This window comes from Coturnix japonica, chromosome 15 (genome assembly GCF_001577835.2).
Source record: "Coturnix japonica isolate 7356 chromosome 15, Coturnix japonica 2.1, whole genome shotgun sequence".
Lineage (NCBI taxonomy): Eukaryota > Metazoa > Chordata > Aves > Galliformes > Phasianidae > Coturnix > Coturnix japonica.
Window position 1 is genome coordinate 9310115 of NC_029530.1, and position 16453 is coordinate 9326567.

A 16453-nucleotide genomic window follows, 5' to 3' on the forward strand; every position below is an offset into this window, starting at 1 on the left:
CTGGGAGGAGGCAGAAGGAGCATTTCCCGACAACCATTGTCTTTTCCCTACACTGCCCCCAAGATCTTGGCCTGGGATTGCTCAGCAGTCAGAATTTCAAGGCCAGGTTGTTGGATTTTGCATGCAAGTAAAGAGATTTTGAAGAGTTTGGACTGAGCCATCACCAAATGTTCAAGATCTCTACTCCCTTGGGCACATTTTACTTAACACTTGATCTCTGGGGAGCAAGTTTGCAGCTATCCTTCAAACATTTCTCCATCACATGGGCACACAAAGTACTGAAGCAGCATTCAAAGCTGACATACTGCAGCTGGGGCAGAAGATCAGGCACCTTCACTGTGTGCTCAGCGCAGAGCACTGCAGTTGGTGACTCCATATCACTACAATATGCTCCATTTTACAGAAAGAGCATCACATCTATGGTTGCACCTCAAGGCCTCTGTGCCACAGAGAAACTTTCAGGGCAGCTCGGTCAACAGTGCACAGTCTTTTCCCAAACTGCTAAATTCTGCCTTCAGTATGAGGGAATATCTCAATCTTTTCAGAGGCCTTGGGGAATTTGTATTGTACCCTTGGAATTAAGCACTCATTTATGCTTAAATATGGAAAGATTTAATGAGTAATGCATTGAACAGCATCCTACCAGCATGACCCTCTGGCATTTCCGTTCCCACCTTAACCTGTTCTGCACCCGTATTGACTCACTCTCCACTCAGATTATTCATTGGTCGCACATTACCATTGCCGAACAGTTACAGTTTGAATTTCCCTTTCACAGCTATCAACTTGGAAGAACGTGTCAAAGATAAAACAAGCTTTCCAGTAATGACTTAAATCAAGGCACTTCCTAGGTGTTGACAGCAAGGAGGAGGAAGGAGGTATACTTGGATACTTGGCTCTCAGCAGCTGGAAGAGACATCCAAATGCAGCATCTTTCTGCACTGTAAGAAGTGCTTTAGCTTCCCCCTCTCCATGTTCTCTGGTCACAGTGTTGCTCAGTGTCATCATGGGGAGTACAGGGGCTGTAGTGATTGGATTGATGGGCTGAGGGGCAGTTTCCAGAAAGGCCGTGCAATGCTCACACCCCTGCAGATCTGAAATGGGTTTCATCTGTTCCTCTTAAATCCTGGGGTGGTTGGGTTAAATGGGTGATATGTGCTTTCATCAGAAGAAACTTCCAAACTGGAAGGGACCCATAGGAATCATAGTGTTCAACTCCTGGCTTCACAGAGGACCATCCATAAATGAGGCATACAAAGAAGATATAAGAAGAATTGCCCTTTTATTCCGTACAACACCATCCTGTAAAAAACTACATTTTTACAGGAGGCTGAAAAGCAGCATCCTACAAAGAGGAGAGCTGGGGAATATGTGGTAGGGCTGTGTTTGCCATCAGAGCCCCATGGTCTGTATTACATTTGGATCCTTTTTGCCATCACAGTCCTTGATCTCCTTGACACTGGCATCATGATGCAGAAATTACAGAGCTCCTGCTTGGCAGTTGCTATGTCTGGGGAGCAAGTTACTTGATTTCTCAATTTGGAAGATCTTTTGGGATTTGTTGTGAATGGCTATTATTTGCTGCAGGTCTACAAAGGACATCAGATGCCCACAGTATTAGGTGGGGATATTTACGGGAACGTGGCGCTACAACATCCCAAACTACACAGAGTGACTCATCTTGCTTCATAAATGACTTTCAGCATTCTCAAAGGCCTCTGCTGTTTACCTTCACTTCTGAAAGAGCTGACGTTGTTTACACCAATGTAAAACCCTCAAGAAGGGTCATGAGGAAGATGAGGCATTTTCATCCTTCCACAAGACAAGTCCCCGTGGCCAGCCCCCATTCTCCTATGCCTCACAATAATGCCAAGGTGTCTTGACATCCCAGCCATTCTGTTTTGGGAGAGCTGAGAGGCATTAACTACTACAGGAGAGGGAAAAAAGGCCCTTCTGGTAGTGATCCGGGTGATGGTAATGGAGATCCTGGTCTTGCTTTGTGTCCCTTGCTTTGTGACAACGTGCTAATACTCAGCAACTCAGCACAGTTCCGGTCCACCATTGGTTGAGGGTTGAGGGAGGGTTAGAGAGGAGTAGAGATGACTTATTTAGTCTTCCAACCCAACCCAGGATCAGCTCATTAGCAAAGAACACTTTGATTTTTTAATGTCTTAAAGATCGGGCCACAGGAAAGGTCAGTGATGTCTGGCAGAAACTCCCTCCTGAGCCTCCCCTTCAGCCAAAGCACACGAATAGCTTGAGGACATGAGAGGTCACATACATAGTAATCAAATGAGCGTTGCATATAGAAGCCCCAGGGGAGGAAAGCTGGGGTGTGCTGGGGACTCTGCTGACGGGGTGTGCAGAGGACAGGGGCAGAGGGAGTGGGGAAGCAGATGGGGAGGAGGAGGGCAATGACTTGACAGGAATTATGCAAGGCGCCTCACGCTGTGGAGCAGTGCCTTTGACCTGGCTCCTCTCAGAAACTTGGTTCAATTTGCACATTCCCTTTTGAAAGGGCGTTTTCATTAAAGCTGTGCTGTGGCTGAGATGCTGGGGTAGGCAGCTGAAAACACTGGCGTCCCATGCTGGACTCCTGCAGCAGACAGCAACGTAGCAACATTCGACAGGATGTCAGGAAACAGATAGATTGCTTCTTAATTATTTATATCTCTTGCTTTATTATTAAAACTTGGTCTTCTACCCTCTTTCTCAAGATCTCAGAGCATGTTTGTAATACAACAGGTTTATTTTGTCTTTTTTTTTTTTTTTCCTCTGTCTCTCTTTTTATTTTTAAGATATATCTCCATGTCATCTTCATCTCAAGGGCAATAGCTGAGAAACCAGCAAGGAGGATCTGGGTGCCACATGCTGTCTGCTGCACACAGAGGGGGCCCTGGGGAACAGAATGCCCATTCCCTGGTAGAGATGGGGCAGAGACACTTCCAACACATTCACAGAGGAGAGAAAAGAGGAGAAGAAAGCAGAACAAGAGCACCCATTGGATTATGATGTGTTTCTGGCAGCACACGGGGCTAGAGCACCATGGTAGAGAACTAAAAGGGAGGTTACTCTGCAGGTATCTGTTGCTCTTCTCTACCAGAGTGCTATGCAAAGCAAATGCAGCTGGGAACATTTCCCCACACCTTCCCAACCTTCTTTATTCAGGCAGCATGAATGCCCCTACTGGGGCAGTGGAGGGGCAGCCCCTGATGTAAGGTATTAATACCAGGGTTGGGAGGAGTGATGAGCTGTGCATCACACTTCCAAAGCTATTTTGTCTCCTAAATACCATTTTTCCCAACACAAAACTTCTTATCTTTTGCAATTTGAATGGGATTGCATCACCTTAGGAGTCTGCTCTGGAAGGGATGTCCAGATGTCATGGGAGGACTGTCACACCTTTTGTTAAGGCTAAGACAACTCAGTTGTTCATTGGTAGCTCCCCACCCATCTGAAGCACTTTAGAGTCTCTCTATCTCAACACTGCTTCAAGCAGAGGTATGGGGAAGTCTTAGAGCTGTTGCAATAGTTTCTTTCCCCTCTATTTTTATTGACTTGAAGTGGGGTGCTTCCATTCTGGACCACAGTATCCCAACCACTGCAGCATATATAATTCTCTCCTGCCTTTGTTTTTTTCGGTGGCCTGACTGAGTTTGCCTCCTTCTAATCACATCCCCGCTGCCTACAATGAAGTGAAATCATGTTTCCCTGTGTCAGCAATCTGCAGCAACAGCCTCTCCTTTGGAAGGTGCAAAGATATTTTGGGCATCTCCAGAGGATGCACTGGGAGCCCTTCTCAGGACAAGACACCCTCTATAATCTTGCTTTCGTGTAATGCAGCTATAAATCCCCTCCCCACATGAAGCATCCCTAGGATACATCTCTTGCCTGCTGCTGCTGCATCCCTCACAGTGCTGCGCTTGCATCCACCTGCTCCATCCCCTCCTGCCTCCTGTAGCCTCCTCCTGCTGCTCACATCTGCCCTCGGGCTACCGCAGCAGTTCTAGCAACAGCCACCAGGCTGCTGTATTTCCCTGGAAATACAAAAAGAGGTCTGAATATGTAAGAGGCTGCCTGGTGCCTTGGAGGAAGGGCGCTGATGAATAACTGTGAAGGCAAATATTCCCATCCGCCCAGCGTACTGAGCAGCGATTTGCTGTCACAGCCTGCATGGACACAAGGAAGGCTCAAATTAGAAAATGCCCATCAGGAAGACACATATTTTTGCTGTTATTTTTTCCCTTCTTTGCTTCTCAAGAGCTTATTTCTTGGTCAATCTGTTCTTTGGACTTATGGTCCATTCATACTGAGCCTCATATTCTGGTTGTTATTATTGAGAAGGCCGCATCTCTAGCACGATGCCCGGATTTGGGCACCATTCCCCTGGTTCATGCAATGTTATTGTCCTATCAGTAGCTTTTAACCTAAAATATGACCTTGGAAAACCATGGTAAGCAGAAGTGCTGCATTTCAGTCCATTTAGTCTAAACTCAGTGCATATCAGCACGGTATACAGAAAAACCTTTAGTGAACTTTGTTGAGCAATAATAATGCATTTTGCTAGAAACAAACATGAAGCAACTTTGTGATTAAACTTTTATATGTTAAGCACTTTAAAAAACAACAGCTCGAGCGAGCAGCATGTGTGAATGTTGCTCAGAGATAAGCCAAGAATCCACTATGAATATGTATCGAAGAGGCTTCGTGGTACAATTCCATCATAAAATCTCTGTGTGTGAGGTTGTTTGACAAACTCACCATAGGAAGGGGGAAAAAAAAGCCTGGAAAATAAAAAAAGATTAGGACCATGCACTTGGTTGAGTGTATCCATTTGAAAGGTACTGGGTGATATCCTTCTCTGAAAAAGGCATTGGATGGGAATTTTGATGGTAAGCAGGCACAGTGTGTGTGACATTTGGGGGCACATAAGATCGATGTAGCTGCTGTTGGAAACAATTTTATCTTTCCTCATGAATGCTGTGATTCAAATAAGCTTGCTATGGAAACTACAAGCTCTGGCCCAGATCCTGGAAACGCTCTGCATGCAGATAGCAGGAGAGGGGCTTCCCTTCTGCAGGCATCTTCTTGGAGATATGGAGCCCTGCAGGGGCAGAGGGAAGGACTCACGTGCACATGGATGCTCTCTCTGGGTACCACAGGCTCAGGGCTGGGGGCTGAGGCAGCCCTTCCTTGTGGCACTGGCACAGGCTGCCCAGGGAGGTGGTAGAGTCACTGTCCCTGAGGGTGTTTAGAGAATGAGGTGATGTGGCCCTGAGGGACACGGTCATTACACATGGTAGGGGTGGGCTGAGGTTGAGCTTGTCAATCTTAGTGGTCTTTTCCAACCATAATGACTTTATGATTCCTTCAGCACCCGCCCAGCAGCCAGTCCTTCCTTTCATCCCACCCCACCTCTGTCCTCCTTACCACCACCCATGCACATGTGAAATCCTCTGTGGTTTGCAGCAGGTTTAACTTTTGCTCTGATAGTAGCACCTAAACTAGGGCAGTTGCCTTATCCCTGCAGTGAGTGGTTCCTCCCTATATAGGTTAATAAGGTTTACCTTCATGATTTAAACAGGGTTTTGTTTGTTTGTTTATGTTTCTCCAAGACTGTTCAACAGTGTAAAATGCTACCAGGAGCAAAGAAAAGAATAGTCTTACCAATTTTAGGTCACTTAGGAAAAGAAAACACCAAAGGAAAATGATATCTCCAAATAAAACATTGTCTAAGGCAGAATTAAGTCCTCAGAGAAGCCTTTGGTCACTCAGAACAGCATAAGTAAAGTTCAGAGTTATCTCAAAATCCTCTCTGACCTTTGAAAGTCAGAAAAATTGAGGACTTCAGCCATCACCCCTCATTTAATGTGCACTGTGAGTCATGGGATAAAGCCCTGTGTACCAGCCTGAACACTGCAAAACCCGTGAGAAAAGCTGGGGGATGAAAAGCAAAACGTAATGCTGATAAGTGATATTACTGCCATTACTAATGCTCCGCTATCAAATAGAAAGAATAGAGCTGAGGTTAACAATGATGAATAAATACTGGGACTTTGCCATAGCTAAGGAAAGCTAAAGATAGTTCTAATACAGCAGTAGCTACTAACAACAACAACAACAACAAAAAGAAACACCAAAAAAAAAAAACCAACACCCAAGAAAGATTAAAAAATGTACCCAGACCAAAAGTAGGTCTGGCAGTCCACCAAAGCATTTAGCAGATAGCAGTGATGAAATCTGCAATGATGGAGTAAAACAAGCAGAAGTATTAAATAGCTGCCGTGAGAGATGATGGAAGAGGCTGCCACACAGCATAGAGCTTCTCTACCCCATAGCAGCTAAAGATGATGTTAAATGGCAGCAGATGAAGGTGATGCATTTGAATTCGAAGGCACCTGAACCGTGAGCTTGTAAGACATGACCACAAAGGCCTTTACAAAATTGATGTTCGCTTTAATGAACTTCTGGCATACTGAGGATGCTTTGCTTCTCTGCTAGGGGTTGTTGCAGCTGGATAGGATGGCACAGGGAGGGTGAGGCAGAACAGTGGGACCCGTGTTAAAAGAATCAGCTACTGGTCGTTCACAGAGGGATAAAAAAAGGAAATCCCAGTTTGTTATAAATTCATACTACTCTTCCATGCACAACTTGAAGGAACTGTATGGACAGCCAGGGTCAAACTGCACCTTTTTGCTGGCGATGGGTTAGGGGATGGGAAATCCTGCATCATTCATGTTCCCCCTGCAGCAGGATGAGGAGTTCAGGTTCATGCATGCAGCAGCAGATCTCTCTTAATACCCAAGAAGGATATCGATAGGATTTGAAGGGAATTAACAGGGACAGAAGATGGGCAGACTGAGAGCCTTTGGTGAACAAAAGCAAGACACAAATGAGAAAGAATGAGTCATGTTAATTCTGAACAATTGTTTAAATCTGTGGCTGTGAATAAAAGGAAACCCATTTCCTTAGATGACTGTCATGTCAAACAGCAAACTGTTCTGGGTGAGAAGCAAGCAGAGAAGAAATGAAACTATGGGAATCCACTATGTACTAAGGTAAATAACAATAGGCAAAATAAAAACAATGATGGATGGTGTTTTCTCCTGCCCTTCATCTGTCCTCTCTTCCTGTGTTTCCATGGACCTAAGCATGGCGCAGACAACATGCTATTACAGTATCCTTATCTCCACTCTGCCACCTCCGATGTCCTCTGGTTCCATCTTTAGACAAGTACAGACGTGCTCTCTCAGGTGGGTGAAGATCGCTATAAACCCTTCAGACATCTTTGCTGTCTCCTTAAGAGTTATTCAGTAACGGGGAGGCAGGTACAAATAAACCAACATGTTGTTCTTCACAAATAATTTGACCCACTCCAATTACTGACTATGAAAAAGCTGCAGAGAAAGTGGCATACTTAGTTGCACCAGAGTTCAAATACACTTCTCCTTGTTAAGACTCAGTGTAGCCACTTTCCTATCTGAAATAAGAGATGATGAGGGCAATCATAATCTGTTTCTTAATGCTTTCTGCCAAAGTTTTGTGAGGATTTTTGGTGAGAACTGTTAATGGTGTTTGTAAGCAATGCTCCGTGTTGCATAAGATTTACTTCAGCGTGACCATGATGCCAACTGGTACAGATATGTTCAAAGTTACAAAAATTAGAAGTTTATTGTAGCCTCCGTATCTTTTTATTGGCTTGGAATAGTATTTTCTTGCACATTCTTTACTGCCATCATGCATATTTACCACAGCTGAATATGCTGACATTTCCCACATTGAGATGTGGGACAGTAGCTGATCTTTGGTGTGCTTCTTCCTTGTACAAGTGAGATTGTTTGCACAGCTTTTGCCCTCGAATAGTTTTTACCTATGGGTACAGCCATTCCTCTGGAGAAGGTGTTTTCATGAACATAAAATGAAAATCCATCAATCCAGGCTCTGTGCTCAGAGGGAGCATCACAAAGGTGAAGATGGGAGCAAGCGATTGGCTCTTCTCTCGTGTAGAAGATAATTACGTGGGAGGTGACAAGGTGGTTGTCTGACTTTCCTCATGCTGTTGGCAGGCTAAGGCAAAAAGGATGAGCAAACTGTTCCTAAAGTACCAGCATTGCAGAGGCAAGTGACAGAGAGAAGAGAGGGGTTTTTTTGCTGTGGTATAAGTATAGGGATTTTTGCCAGTTGCTTGAGTGAACGCTTCTCTTTCAAAATCAACTCTCACTGTAGGTGAGGTCCTGTTTGGAACTCTTCTTCTTCTTTAGGAAACACAGCTTTTCCAGCACCTGCGCATCCCTGTGATATCTTTTGGAGGCTGATCCCTGTGCCATGCTGGGTTGCCATAGTCATAGCCATGCCAGGGGACAAGTGGAGGACATGCTGCAGCTCCCCTGTGTTTTGAGCTTCTTCCTAAATGGGAAACAGCAAGATCTGAAGCATTTCAACTCTCAGACATATGTTATAAATTTTGGGTAGTCTCATATGGTTCCTGTGTGTTCCTTCCAACTCAAGATACTGTACAGTGCTGTGATTTCTTGTTGGACAGCACCACAGTAGGACTAGATGACCTTAGGGGTCTTTTCTAACCTTAATGATTCTATGATCTCCCCCATCTCCAGTCCTTTCAAAGAATCATTCAACAAGGACCTTTTTGAATAATCTTTTGGCACAGTAATGTCATACACAACATCCCTGGAACAGACTTAGGCCTCCTAGCCCTGCCAGAAGGACAGACCCTTGCTTTGGGGGCAATGGCCAGTGAAAGACTACAGGCAGAGTGTGTCCTGTTGAACATCATGGCTGTGTGAGCCAAACTGTGTGCAGACCTGCTTTACTCCTATCTGCACCACTCTGACGAGATGTCATCATGCCTGGAGAAACTGGCTGCTGAGCTCCAATGGAAGCCAGTAGATGAATCCTACCTCCAAACTTAACTCAGGGACTTACAGGCAGAGGATGTGCCAGTGCAACCTAGCCAGGTTGCCCCTGGCTAGGAGTCACATGGCTGCTGGGTTCTCAGTCCTACAAAGCCTCCACTGTCAGCTAAGCCACATTTACTGCAGTTGGCATCTGTGCAAAGAGAAGCAAGATATTGTTTCACTGAAATCAAATCTTGAGCACTGGAATTCACTTAATCTTTGGCCTGCACACCTCCCTGTGCTTTCTGATGAACCAGAAGGAATATGCTGTAGATCCCTGAGCATGTGTGAGCCAGGATGTGCAGCACGTAACCATCGAGTTCACAACTTCACAGCCAGCTTCCACTACTTTAAACTCTTCAAAGCAATCAGCTGGAAAGCACATTAGAGACTTTTCCCTTTCATTCAACCACGTTGTAGCCAAGAAGGAGTGAACAGTGGGGACAGCTATGGTATATCAGGAAGAATGGGAGATCAGGTACTGCAACTGTATGAAAGCATAAAAGGCATTCACAGTTGAGTTAGATTCATGTGCAAGCACAGAGACAGCCATGCATGTCACTCCAATTTTGAGGAAAAGGTGACGGTTGGGCAGAAGAACTGGAAAAGATACAGAAAACAGAAGATAAACCACAGTAAATCTGAGAAGATGTGTGCAGGGGAGTAATTAGCCCAGGGGAGGTAGGTTATGAACCCCAAAATCATTCATAGCTCCACAGTTTCAGCTCCAACATGCAAAGCTGCTCTGCAAGAACCCACTGAGATTCCAATGTTCTTTCAATGAAAGCAATACATTTTCTGTGAGATAAATGTGTTTGTGTAGGTGATTAGTATACAGTAGTTTGCATCTTTCTGCCAGCTCTTCCTTTTGGGTGATAAACAACCATTTTTAGCTCTCACCTATCATTCTTCTACTTTTGGTGGCAACATACTGAATTTTGGACACATAACATGCCCTGGGCTTGCACTATGCAGCCTGAAGAGTTGGTAGGTGCTGATGTGCTGTGAACTCACCTGTCAGCTTGTGGCATCTGGTGATGACAAGTTCACAAATAACACAGGCAGTGGGGAAAATAAGCACCTAAATCCTGGTCAGATGGAGATGCTCAAGCCAGCTTCAAATGAGCAGAGGCTTGTAACTGAACTGGACTTTAAGATATCAACGCAAGTTTGAATTGGTTGGGTGGGATGCTCCAGTTTGAGTTCAGCAAGACACTGTAATGATGCACTGCTTCTTGTTCTGAGTTTGCTGCATTGTGCCCACAACATTTTGATCTCTGCATCTTTTTCTTGAGGTGTTTGGCTCTTTGTCTGGTCTAGAAAGATGCCGCAGCTCCGTAGATCTGTTGGATAGCCTAGGAAGAAAAAGTGTTTCTGGGGGCACACGCAACACTACCCAAAGCACTACTTACCTGGAGCCAGGTGCTCCTCTGTCCCAGATTAGTAACAGTACATAGCAGGTGTTGCAGTCTGACCCTTGTACAAAGCCATTGGCACACCAGCTCAAGGACTGGAGAGCTGGATTTCTTCGGTGCCCTCCAGAATGACTTACTATAAGTGGTCGTACTGAACCACTTTTCCGAAAGACCTGAGGGCGTGAGTATTTTTCCATCTGCCTCCTGATAATGAGATGACATTTCTCAAGTGCTGTTAGAAAGAAGGGCAGGGAAAGGAAACAGTTTCTAATCAAACAAAACAGGAGGTTGCAAAGGAAAAAAAAAGATGCTGAGATGTTGTTTTGGGCTCACCCAAACAGTTTCATTCCATCAAAAAGAGAATCTTTTGCCTTTTATTTTGTATTTTTTTTCCAGAGTCCTTAAAATAAAAGGTTTGACTAACAGGGAAAATGTTGGTCAATTTTAAACAACAAAGAACCTGTCATTTGGAAAGAAAGAAGTCTGAACGCTGTCACATAGGGAATATCAAATTGAAGCATTTTCTCATTTCCAAACCAAAACACTCCATCTAGAAAACGTGAAAATGAGGTGTTTTGACATGTTCAAAAAATTCTCTTTTACTACCTTCTTGGCTGAAAGCATTTGGCACACTCAGTCAGCACTGATGCATTAAAGTTTCAGTTCCTGAAACATCCAGCTTATAGATAACTGAACTCATCACAGAGCATGACTCGGCTTGGGCAGCTCTGAAACTGGAAGAGCCCGGAGCAGCAGAGAGATGCCCATTGATTGAAACATCCATGTCTGCAACTGGTTGGTTAACCTCATTCTGGCCCTGATGCAGACGTGCTGTGAGTCTTTGGGTCTTAGGAGAAGATGGATGGAGGTGCCCTGTTGGCAGCAGAGATACCCTGCATGCAGCTCTCTGCACGGCTAAGAGGACAGACAGCCCTGCCTTCTTCTTGGAACAGAGCCCACATCTTGCAGCTGACATCAGTCCACTTATTAGTAATACATTAAATCCCAATTGTTTCTTAATTCTTTTGAAATGGGATAACAGGGCAGTTAATTAGCACACAGCGAAACATGCAACTCTGATGAGGAAGCGCTGGTTAACACACCAACCACCAAATGTCAAGATGCGTTTTTAGCACTGAATGGAATTAATTTGCCAGTGTTCCCTTGTTAAATGTCAGGTCCTTATGACTTGTATACATTAAACAATTCAGGAATTGGAAAGCACTTGTGTAATCAAGTTAAGCGTGCGGTGGGCAGAATTCTTTCACCTAAACAAACCTGAAATTTTCCTTTTCCAATTAATATTTCATTTTATAACAGCCGCCACATTAATTCTTAATTAAATGCTTATTTGAGACACTCTACTGATTAGTGTGAACTAATGAGGAACAATATGAATTGTTTATCCAGCTCCTAGTTATTTCCCTTCATAAAAAGAACGGTGTTCGGAGGACTTCTGTCACGTCTTGCTGTGCCCTAAAACAACTTCCTTGCAGAATAACTTTCATAGAAATAACACCAACTTCAACCACAAGAGCATCATAAGTATGTGGAGAGGTGACCAGGAGAAGCTGTAATGCTTGACTGCTCTGCTTTGCTCCAGGCAAGCTCAAGGTAGCATTTCCCTCAGTACGTCCTCCAGCTTTCAGTAAAACACAGTCTAGAGAATTTGTGAACATAGGGTGACATCCACACCCTTGTAGTCAGCTCCCAGCAAGGAGTCTATGGCAGGAATTGCCTGTATGCTGGCTTTGGAAATGCTGAGGGCATGAGCAGGCATTTCCATGGTACTTTCTACAATACGAGATCTATTTCATTCACACCCTGTGACTGTGCGTGTATAGTCAGGGCTGTTTTCATCTCTGTTTATAACTCAGCGTTTATTGACCATGAACCTCCTCTTCTATTCTACCACTGAATCATTCAGAACTCTGAGCTCTTCCCTCAGCTTTCATGGGCACATTCAGATTTGGCTGTTGTAAAGGCTTCGTTCTTGTTGCTCCTCAGCAAATTTTGTGAGCTTGGCAACCAGCGCTGATGAAAAAGTAAAAGATTCTCAATTGAAAAAGTAGAAAGGTGTAGGAAGCAAAGCCCCAAAATCCTACTAGTGTTTTATCTTCATTGTAAGAACTCATCATTTACTTTTACCTCTGTCTCAACCACTGACTAACTATGAAGATGCCTCCCACTTCCTCAGGGCAGCTTTGTTTCCTAAAGGGTTGTTACTAGAGGGACCTCACTGAAAGTTTTTTGGAAATACAAATGCATCAGTTGGGTTTATTGACTACGTACCTATCACCTCCTTCAAAGAACTCTCATATTTTTAGAGAGAGACTATACTTCATATCTATTTCACTTCTCTTTTTGACTGGTTTTTCCAGTCCATGATCATGTCTGTATTCCTCCAGATGCTCCAGAGCTTCCTTTAAAAGCTTGTTCCTCATTTGTTGCCTTACATTGCTGTAACACTGGGATTGATTTAAGCGATGCTTTGCACAACACAACAAGTAGATCAGCAATTTCATATTGAATTCCTTTAAATCTCTTGGGTGAGCGCCATCTGTTCCTGCTCATTTCCTACTGTTTGTTGTACCATTTCTTTAAGAGCCTGTTCCTTAAGTTCTGATGGCTGGTCAGACACCCTCTGTAAAGGAAGACTTCCCTGAGCTCTCAATAATAAGCAAAGAAATCATTTTTCCTCTCTTCTCAGATCCTGTACTTTTAAACCTCCATCATCTCGCAGTTTTCTAGCAGGCCTCCTTCTGATGTATTGGAAAAAAAGAGATTGTATTTCAAGCTTTATTTCTCCAGCATGTAGTTTCTTAGAAGATAATCCAACTTGCAAACTTATCGCTTCGTATTTAAGTTAAAAGAGCTACACTGCCCATGTTCATCCTGTTTTTAAAAATGACTTATGCTTTTTAAACAATTTCTGTTTGACTGAAACAGATCCCTTTACTCTGTTGTTCTGCTGGCATTCCCTATTTTAGGGCTGCTATGTCTATTTCAGTGGATGGTATGCCCTTGCTACATGCTTCTCATACTGTATCTCTAAATGGGTTTATGGCACCCAAAGATATCTCACCCTTTCTGCTGCTCCCTTACCTTTATTTTTAGCAAGATTTCTCATTTTTGTCATCTCTTCGTGCCCTCTTAAAGGGAGTCTTTATTAAATGGATTTCTCACCTGTGACTTTCTCACTTCCACAAAGCTGCACAAATACAAGTGTATAATGAACATCATTACAGAGTTACTCTTCTGTAAGCGAACATCTGGAACAACATCTTTTCAATTCTGAGGATTAAATAAAGAATCTGTTCTTTTCTGATGGGGTCTCTGAGCATTTGCTTCAAGAAGTTCTCATTCAGTGTGTCTAAAATGTTGTTTCTATACCTTATTTCACTGTAACCTCTGACCTCTCCATATGGATGATGAAAGACTCACATTAAGTTGTGGGTTTTCCTCCCACATTGCCTTTAACAGCATTCAAGTGAACTTTGGTCTATGCAAGTATTTGCAAAGCTATTAAGTTATGAGTAGCCTACCTGGCAATTCATTGGGATGTGCAGCATTTCTGCGTCCTCCTTGCTGTTATGACTCTATGGAGCTTCTGTGCCCTATGCAAGCTCCACATACAGCAATTCAGTATTTTCTTTCAGGACATAAACAAAGACATTAAGTATTATCAAATCAAAATTAACCACCTGTGGATGTCCACAGGAGTTTCCCCTCAGTGGAGCTCTTCTTGAGCACTGTAACAAAAGCATGAGGAATGATACCGAACGTAAAGAAATTATAAACAAAATAAAACAAAATAAATTGGGTGATCAAGGCCAGAAATCATCTCCCCAAGCCAGTGTTCCTGAATTCTTCTCACTCCTCTTTCCCAGCTGTAAAACCAGGCACTCCCTCTTCAGAAACCTCCGTCAGCAATTTTTACCACATCCCTCCTGATGGGATCTGACCTCAGCAGTGTATGCATGTGAATATGCCACACGTTAATTCAGCAGCACTGCAAGTTCTGCTGCTGAGACTCCTTTTAGACTCCTGATAAAACCCTGACCACACAGAATTTCACACAAAAGTCCCTTTTTGCTCCAGTGAGGCTGTAATTTCTCCCCTGACTCTCTCTTGCTCTGTGTGGGCAAGTCTGGCTCTGGCCCTGCACAGGCAGTGTGCATACAGGAGGACAGGCAATGCTGTGTTTGGAGCTTGTCTAGTCTGTTGGATTATTATTTTTCCATCTTTCCGCAGATTTCTCAACTCTGCTGCCTGTGGATGGTGAGTCTTACCACCCACTCCATTTCTATAATCAGGGCAGAAGTAGTAGTTAGAGAGAATAGCTCAAATTGGGCAAATCTCCTTCTCTGAGAGATTAAGAAACTAGCTGTAGCTCTGTCCTAAATATTGTTCTCTTTTACACAATTAGCTCTGGCCTGGGGGTTGCAGATGAGATTTCATCAGGGTATGAGAAAATTCCCCGTTTGGCCTTCCCAGCAGAGACAGAGGGTGTAGGCAGCAGCTCCCCCAGTCCAGATTGCAGGGTCAGCTGGGAGCATCCTAAACAAACCAAACACCAGCATCAAAGAGCTGTTTCAGCTGGCACATAGGAACAGCAACGTGTCTTGGATACGGGGCAGCAGCAGAACAAAAGCAGTGAGGTAAAGTGTTAGAAGACTATGGCAAATTGGGGTACCGTGAGGTGAGGGTTGTTGGCCATTCTATCAGGATGAGAGCTGTCTCAAATGGAAATCTTTATGGCCTCTGGCCTGATGGGAGATCCTGCACACCCAGTCCTGGAGAAAACAGACAGAAAAATTCCTTCAGGGTGGTTATTAAAAGATGCTTTTCACAGAAAGAGAACACTTTCCACCCAATTCTCTGAACTGAGTCCTCCCCCCCTCCCTCCCCTTCCACCTCTTTATATTCTTGTTATTTCTGTTCAAATCCTAGGATGCTCAATTTGGCAGTTTTAGGAATTTCACTTTTTTGAAGAAAGACATAAAGGCTCTGGAAAAATAACGTGTTTGGTAAACCTGAAATCTCCTATTATTTTAATCAGAAGTTTTCATGGAGAGGAGCAGCTCCCAAGAATCTCTCTCCAGGCACCATAACAATGCTGTACAGGTACGTGTTAAAAAAAGAACACATTGTCCTTTGCAGCTGATCCTAATTGCCTTCGAAGGTCTACGAGTCCCTCTCCAACTCAGTAATAGATTCAGGCTCAGAACATTATTTATGATAATGCCAACAATGGAAAAAAAAAAGACATAACTTTATTCTGCTTCCAGGGGTATCAGGCAGCTCATTTTTGAAAGTGTCAGAAACAGCCTGCTTATTCCTTTCTCCTGAGTGCAAGATGCAGGTAGATGCAATTATGTGCAGGCTGAACTTGTGTCACGTACAATTTCCTACCACCCAGAATTATAATTAATATGTTTTTGGGACCTGAGCATCAGCAGTTCTGCAGAAGGTCCCCATCTTTTATCATCATCCAGGGCCACGCAGGGCAACTTCCAAAGCAAAGCGTGAGATGGCCTTGCTCCCTGCCTACACTGCAGCAAACCCTTTTTTGAAGGGCAGGAAAAAAACATATTTGCCCTCTGCTCATGTAAATCAATACTAATGCCAGCAAAAAAAAAAAAAAAAGATAAAAAGAATAGGGCTTGGCTGAAAGGAAAGAAAGATGTAGATAGGATGGCAGTTCTCAGCTGGTCTTTCACACTCTTAAATGAAGATGGTTTTTCCCGGGTATGAGTTAGCAATTTCTACATTCTCTTTAAGTTCTGCTTATCTTAAACAAATATTAAATAAGAAATGTGATTTAGGAGAGTTGGATCGATTCTCGCCGTCCTTGCAGAGATACAGGGATTTTGAGTGTCTTGAAAGCAGCAGAACCCCAACTCCACCCCTCTCTGCATGGACTGGATTGTGCAGATGGGGGCACTCTGGCTAAATGCATTTCGGTGTTCTTGTGAGATGCAAGGTGAAAGATATTTCTCCAACATGCTTATTTTAACTGACCATTTCTGCCTGAGTCAGAAAGAGAGACGCACAGCCCAGTCTGGATGTTATATTAGTGAGCAGTGGAAAAATAACGACCCAGTTAGCCCAATGAATATT

The 16453-nt window shown here is 43.8% G+C and overlaps 1 long non-coding RNA gene across 2 annotated transcripts in view; it reads right to left on the reverse strand.

Moving 5' to 3' along the window:
- Positions 1–661: 661 nt before the first annotated feature.
- Positions 662–16453, reverse strand: part of LOC107321521 — a 41071-nt gene continuing 25279 nt past the window's right edge. For both annotated transcript variants that reach the window (XR_004309049.1, XR_001558586.2), the window contains one exon: positions 662–15126. This is a non-coding gene — a long non-coding RNA (uncharacterized LOC107321521). The remainder of the gene's footprint in view (positions 15127–16453) is intronic.